The following is a 7,645-nucleotide window of genomic DNA, read 5'->3' as shown; positions in this document are numbered from 1 at the left end:
TAAAAATTGTCCTGATTTATGGGGTTTTTTTGAGTAGTGTATATAGAGGCAATCAAAATAAAGTCTTACTCTTGTATAGTGTGTGGGGGAGCTGCCTGCACACTAGGTCCCAGGATCTGGCCAGGGGCATGGGCAGAGCTCACCTGTGCTCACTCATCGAACGAGCTTCAGTTCAAGCACCCCCGCCACCGTTTTGAAGAGTGGGAGGCTGAATACATATGACACTGTGGGTACTTTAATTAAAGCAGCTCTTGGAGCTGCTCTAATTAAAGCGTCCCCCCCTCCATCCTGGAGCACGCGTATAGATACGCAACGTGCCTTGGACAATCCCTCTGAGACCCTGAGAAACCACTGCTCATTATAAACATTAAAATGTGCCACTCCGTGGTCAACTGACCGATTTCTTAAAAGTGCCTTGAGGGATCTGCAGGAAGAGATGGTACAAGAGACCAATTCAGGGATGGCGGGGGTGGGGGGGATAAAAAGGGATTTAAAGTAGTAGTCACCTGCAGAGATTAAGAAGGGAGAAGAGGGACCACGTGAGGCGGCAGGACCTGGTTTTGTACCTCTGAGCTGACACTGGTGCATGTAGAAGAATTCAATACACATATGGAACACATCAGAGCCATGAGTTTGTCATACTGCCCACCTAATCCATCTTAATCTGTTTTCCTTGCCCAGACTGCCTCGCCAGACAGGCTACATCCCTGGTAGCCAAAAAAATAACCAAGTCAAACTACACAATATGATTTGTTATTAGTATTGCTGCAAGTGAATCAAATCACTCCTAGGAGACACTCAAATCAGATCTCAAAATGTGATCAACTAGCACAACAGTATCAGCTGACAAGGCCACGCAGCCTTTTCCAAACTGCATCACCGACTGGAGGAGTTAACTGGAGCAATGTTTTAAATTTGCAAGTTTCTATTTACCAGGGTGATTAGACCAGTGATTCTCCACTGGGGTGCCAGATCCTTTTAAGGGTGCCGCAGCACACTGCCCCTGTGCAAGGAGGTAAGTGCCTCCCTCACACCATCTAACACCCCATGCCCACCCCAACTACCCCAGTGGTGCCCATGGCTGCTCTTCTGGGCTACCTCCAACCCCACCACCCCATGCTCTGAGCAGTGCGGCCTGCTGGGCGAAGCCATGCTTTTCAGCCAACTCGCCCCCTTTCCCACTCCTGCCACACTCCCAAGGCCAAAGGGCGGGGTGCGGGGGTATATGCTTCTACAAGCTCTCATGCTGGCAACTGGATCCAGCCTTGGCAGCATGAGCCAACTTTACCCCTCAGGTACAGAAGGAAAAAGGGAAAGTGGTGAGAAGAGCAGGGCACAGCCGAGAGGTTTTGCCCGATGCCTTCACCTGGCACCAGCTGGATCAGAGGTTCTCAACCATTTCAGGCCATGAGCACCTCTCCATAACTGTCCTGAATTTAGACTGTAGCACCGCAATTCTCAACTAGGGTCCTGCAAAATTCAGAAGAGTTACGGAGCATGCCATGGACCTAAAAAAAGGTGAAGAACCACTGGATGAGACATTTCAATGCTTACCATTAGAGAGACCACCTAAAGCTGGCACCAGTCTAAAACGTTTGCTCTTTTATTGCTGGAACTAGAAGTCTACTGCACAAGAGGTTAGAGAAAAATGGTCACTCTTTCAGCTTCCTGCCTTTGGTGTCTAGTCGGCTTCCTCTGTTCAGGAGGCACCTCATGATCTCAGTAATGGGGCAGGCACACATTTGAAAGAGAAATGTGGTTGTGAAAACCACAGTATATAAACAGGCAACTCAGAAAATGTGGTGTACCTGATGCTTTATTTAAGACTGAACTTGATTTTAAAATGACTGCGCTCTGCCACGGTTTACAAGAACAGTATCAACTTAGGCTTTCTTTTCCTTTCGAAGAGAAGAAAAAGAAAAAAGGAAAAAAAAAAAATGAAGCAGAGTCCCTTTCAGATCTATTCACAGGAACGGCGTGGTAAGAAATTAGCTAAACGCACCTCAAGATGTGCAGGTTTCAAAAAAAGGGCCTCTTCCTGGAGAGATGGTTTTCAGATTGCACAAAAGTCTATTAAAATCAGTTTTCTGCCCTAAGGAATCTAGACATTGTGAGCAAGTCAAGCCACCCCAGCTCTCAAAAGAGCCGAGCAAGAGCCAGGAGAGAAACACCTTACATTTGGCCCGGGACTGTAAGCGCCTTGGGGCAGGGACATTCTCCAGCTTCCGACTTCTACTGTAAAGACTAAAGCATTGAACAGTGAAGTTCTGGCAGGAGCTGGTCAGAAAATGGACGATACTCCTGGGAAAATATTAACAAAAAGTCAAAATTTCTCTCTAGAAAATCAGAAGCATCAGCTGGAAACTGAAAGTCTGGCAGGAGAAATAGAGCTTTTTCCTTAGAGCAAATCCTAGTTCTGTCAAGACTGCTTTACCGGCCCTTCTCCTAATGGCAACTTCTGCTCACTTAGTCAAAGGGCTACCTCAGCCTAAGCACATTTTCAGAGATGCTGCCAAGGGTTATTGGCTCTATTTTCTTAATTTTTTTTTTTTTTTTTTGGGAGGCAGCTACACTTCAAGAGATGTTCCTTAAGGAAACACCAGCTCGACACAAGATTTCTGGCAGCAAATTAAGAATCTGTCCAAGTTTTAGCATAAGACAGACCATTAGTGCTAGTGTTAGTTTGCTAAATAAACAGGGACAACGGGGGTTTTTTTTGTGTGACTAGACAGGATTAGCAGCGAGGCATTAGCTTATAAATATTGTCGCAATTTGTATATTCTCTGAAGAAGTGTAGAAGGAACGTATGCCTTCTCATTGACATCCTCAATACATCCAAAGCTGTGAGCATAGTTTAAGGAATGCTTGGATCACACGACGAAGGCAGGACAGAGCATCATTTTAAGCAGGCCACAAAAGAGGGTCTTTGAAAGATCAAGTTAGACCTTAGCTTGGTTCGACAGGAGTCTCTACCCACAAAACTGCAAGTTTTCCAGGTTACACAGGACCGGGCCAAATTTCCTGGCATATTTTCTTCCATCGCTTAAATCACCAATGCTAGACACTGAATTGGGTCTTGAACAAGTCACATTTTGGACTTAAAACTAAATGTGGGAAAGGAGCACCTATTTTAAGTGATGACTGCAGCTGTATAAAAAAGAGGTTTAGCAAAAAAACGGTATTTGAATTGTTCCAAAAAGAGGATTAAAAAATTCTCATGAAGGCAATGCCCATGAAGACTTATCTAATGGATATATACTGCTACCAAGGGCTGCTCCCAGACCACTGGCACAAACCTGCCAACCATCCCTCTTAAAAACATGTTGGCTGTCCCTTCAAAACAGGAATCCAGCTCACCTCCAAAAGCACTCCACAATAGCAGGGCCCTAGCCCAGGCTTCCCTTCCTCCAAGCCCCCCTGCAGCATATTCAGTTTTCACTCGAGTACTGCTGGATGGAGACGAACCCCATTGCTAGCCACTTTGCTCTCTGCATGCAGCTGTGACCCACTGATGTGGACGAGAAGAGGCTGCTCATGGGGCTGAATAGTCGACTGAGAGCCTTCCACTTGGCCTGAAATATAGGCACAAACCTACCCGAAGTAAATGCGGATCCTTTCCCCAGCCGGGGCACTAATAGACATAAAGCTTTCTGAATTAAGATATTCAGCCTACGTAGCCAATGCTGCACAGCAGCCATTACAGTCTGACATTTGAGGAAGATGCCATGATTGCCTTACTTAGTTCAAAGGTCTTCGGGGGCAGCTTCGGAAGTTTTGCTACAGAAGAGTCCTTATGCTCTAATGTACGATCTCTTATCTGAACCCGCTGCCCATCAAAGCTTCAGTAGTCTTTCCATACGAAAAAAGATTAGCTGTAGCAAGGTCCTTTGCAGACGTTTTGGAGTTTCTGGCTCCTTTCCCATGTTGAGGATATGGTCTGCATTTGTTTATTACCACAAAATGCTTTGCTGCCCGAGTCAAAAAGTTCCTAGATTGACTGGCCAACCCCAACAGACCCTTTGATTACCCAGAGGCCTCAATCAGGAGCTTTATAACAAAAAAATCTTTATGGAGCCACTACATTTTTCTACAACGGCCCCCCAGAGCAGGGGGGGCTGGACCTGATGATCTCACAGGTCCCTTCCAGCCTAGACTTCTGTGAATCTGTGGACTGTAGGAGAAAGAAGGCGACAAACAGCATTACAGAAAATGAAGTCAGAGATTTAAAGAGTCTCCTTGACCTTAAGTAACCTGTTGAAAAGTTGAAATTAGCATTTCACACGGTGGTCATTAATGCCAAATATGAAGCAATGCATGACACGCTGCGGGAGACACATGGTGGTTTCAGGGTGGATCATATTCCAGGGCACCTGCTAATTTCAGTTCCTTTCAAACCGCTTTGCTGCACTACAGTCTATCAAAGCAAGGTTGCTTCTCATTTCCCTTGGATTTTGGCACCATCTCCAGTTGCATCGAGTTTTTGTATTGGCGTATCTGAAGTACAACAAAACCAGGCAATTTTTAATTGGTTCACTGGCTAACATGCGGGGGCGGGGGAGAAGAAAAGAGATAAATGCAGGTGTTTACACCTCTTTTTCCCCAGTCGTGATGTTGAAAGGTTTATACAAACGCTTGCTATTAAACATTTTTTTCATTGTTAATGGGTCTATTGATGCTGGACCTTTGTAGTCATCAATGGCATCTGTGAATCAAACACTCAGGAGACTATGCCCTCTCTTGATCTTTACAACTGGCTTACAGAAGAATTTTCAGGCATTGGATTTGGTGCTTTTTTTTTCTTCCTTAGGGTATTTAAAGAAGTCTGAAAAAGGCTTAAGTGGATTTTTTTTCCCCCAGCTTGGCATTTCCCATCCTTTACCTTTAAAAGTACAAGGTTTGATCCTGCCCTCAAGTTTTACTGAAGGACGCCTTAGGATGTCAGATGTTTACTGGAGACATGCTGGAGTTTATTAAAGATGGGTAAAGACATCCTTCCTGCCAAGTTCATTTCCCAAAGCTAAGCAGGGGGTTAAAAGACACAACTCTAAACAGCGCCCCCGTTTCATTCCTTCTCCCATCACTACAGGCACCTGCCGGACAGATAGGACCCGAATTGTTAACAGAAGCTAGAACAGGAAGAGAATGGACTGGGGTGCAAGCACATTTCAGGTCTTTATATATGTGGGAGAAACCAAGGGAATGAACCCAATTTTTCCTCTTCCTAGCTCACCTTCAACCTGATGGAGTTCTCATAAACTACAATTACTTTAAAATGCTGTCATTGGGAGCCTAAAGTTTTTGGGGTTTCTTTTTTGCCCATAGATTTGGCTTGAAGCCATCATCTTTTTCAGACAGCAACTTTGGTTTTCAGAGCCAAACAAATGGAGACAGTTGTACAAGGAGCTAAAGCCACCTGCTATTAAATAAATTAGCTGTTCTCTTGTGCTGCCATATAGTAGCTCCAGCCACACCGCTGCACCATACCCCATACTCTTCCAATAAACAGCTTTTGAAATCGGGGGTCTCCGTCACTCGCAGCAGACAGACCCAGGTAAGACAACTGGGTTTCTGCCTTGGTTTTGTTTTTTCAGTCCACTCACCCATCTGTATTTAAAGGGTTTAATTCATAAGGACACTTCTATCATTCAGGTTTCTACTTCGTTACACCGACATCTGTTCTGAAAGCTTAGCTCAAACATGGGAATGGTTTCTACTTTACATTTCGGTTCTGAGAAAGGATTCATAAATTTAAGTGTTCAAGGTTACACACAAGCTAGTTACATATTTCCTGTCCACCAAGCTAAATATGCACCCAAGAAATCCATGCCATGTGTTCAGCGAACGGTCAAACCATCTGCAAAAGTTCCCTTGCTTATCTTTCCCTGAGGATTTTGTAATTCTGTCTGGTATTTTGACTATTTTTTCCTTCAGCTATTCATCTTGTATTCAATCTGTACTGTCAGATTTAGTACCAAGGAATCAGATATCGAGGAGCTTGCTAAAGACAAGTATTTAAAAGCTGCTTCAATTTTTTAGAGAAGGCCAAAGAAATCCAAAGGGGCTGAACTACCGGGTTTTCTGTAAGGAGTTCTCATTAAGGCACGAGGTACATTGTGTTCAAGAAGAGGGAGAAATTGTAAACAGAGGCTGACTCATTTCGGAAAGGCTATAAGCATGGTTCTTCCAGAAACAATGATCCTACATCAGGTCTCTTACTGCAACACAGACACTCCGGTGAACACTCAAAAAAAGGTGCCAAGGAATAAAGTTCAAAAGCAATTCTGGACTTTGCTTATCCAAGTTAATGTACCAGCAGGGGATTCACAACTCATTAACAATGCCAACCCTAAACGCCGTGAGCAGCATTGCCCAGCATCTTCCATTGTGCAGCACGTTGCACCCCAGAGCAAGCACAGCTACATTCTGCTTGAAGACTGGACTGTCACAAGCCAGTGGCTATACAGCTACATCCAGGAAAGGGTTAGCATGATGTTCTGGATGCTGTCGCACATAAGCCCTGCTGCTATCCCATTAAGGCTCTACAAACGATACGTGGTCTGATCTAAAACTCAGTATCTAACAGACATGCAGAAGTTCCCCTTAAAAAACAAAACCAAACCCAAGTCTGGCAATGCTGGTAGCAGCACACAGCGCCAGGAAGAGAGGGTGAGGAAGTCACTCATTTCAGCCACTTGGGAAGCAGTAATGAAGGTTTCTAAAGGGTGCCCTATTGCCTCATTTGGGTGTCACCGTTTCTTGTGCAGGATTCATAGGTGCTAGGGTTGGAAGGGACCTCAACAGATCATAGAGTCTGACCCCACTCCCTGCATAGGCAGGAAAGAGCGCTGGATGTCACAATGGGCCTTGTAAAAAGAAAGGAGGGTTTCCAGGGTGCCAAGGAATGAGCTTTGAAAGCTGCATTGGGGCTGGACACAAGTTCTGAAATGGAGATTATAACACCTGCCAACTGAAGATCCTGAAGTGCTTTGCAAATACCGAGGAATTAAATGTTACCACTTCCTACTTAATGGAAGCCTCACTGTCCTCATTTCCAGGGAGACAAACTGGGACACCAGAGATAAGCGACATGCCCAAAATCATGTGACACTGCGGAGCTGGAAGAGAAGCCAGGCCTCCCAAATTTCAGGCTGCAAGGCCTTATTGCTGTATACGAGATGAGAGGATTGTTAGCCCCCCTCCTCCCTCTATTCCCTAGGGAGAGGCACATAATTTGTCTGAAGATAGAGCTCTAGGGACTCGGGTAAATTAACAATTTAAATTTATGTCCGCACATTTCTGATAGCCAGAGGGGAAAGCGTTCAGCTGAAGGTTTCCCCACGGGAAAATGTGCATAACAAATTTTGAGGCTTACTGAGAGTAGCCTCAGTTTAAGAGCCCTTTGCCTCCTAGCTAGGTTTTGCCCACATTAATGGCACTGAAGCTCTGACGGCATTTCTGTCGAAGCTGCGCAGGAATGTCGTTGTCTGGCCCCCCAGCTACTCAGCCCAAGCTTTATACTCTGCGATCCCATCTTGTGGAAGTGAGGCAAAGGAAGTGTGTTACACTACAACAATTAGTTCAATTTAAAACTGAAACAGAACATCCCTCCAATCTCAGACAAGTGACAGAAATCACACCGTTACAA

This window comes from Alligator sinensis, unplaced genomic scaffold (genome assembly GCF_000455745.1).
Source record: "Alligator sinensis unplaced genomic scaffold, ASM45574v1 scaffold888_1, whole genome shotgun sequence".
Lineage (NCBI taxonomy): Eukaryota > Metazoa > Chordata > Crocodylia > Alligatoridae > Alligator > Alligator sinensis.
This window is presented reverse-complemented; position numbering follows the sequence as displayed.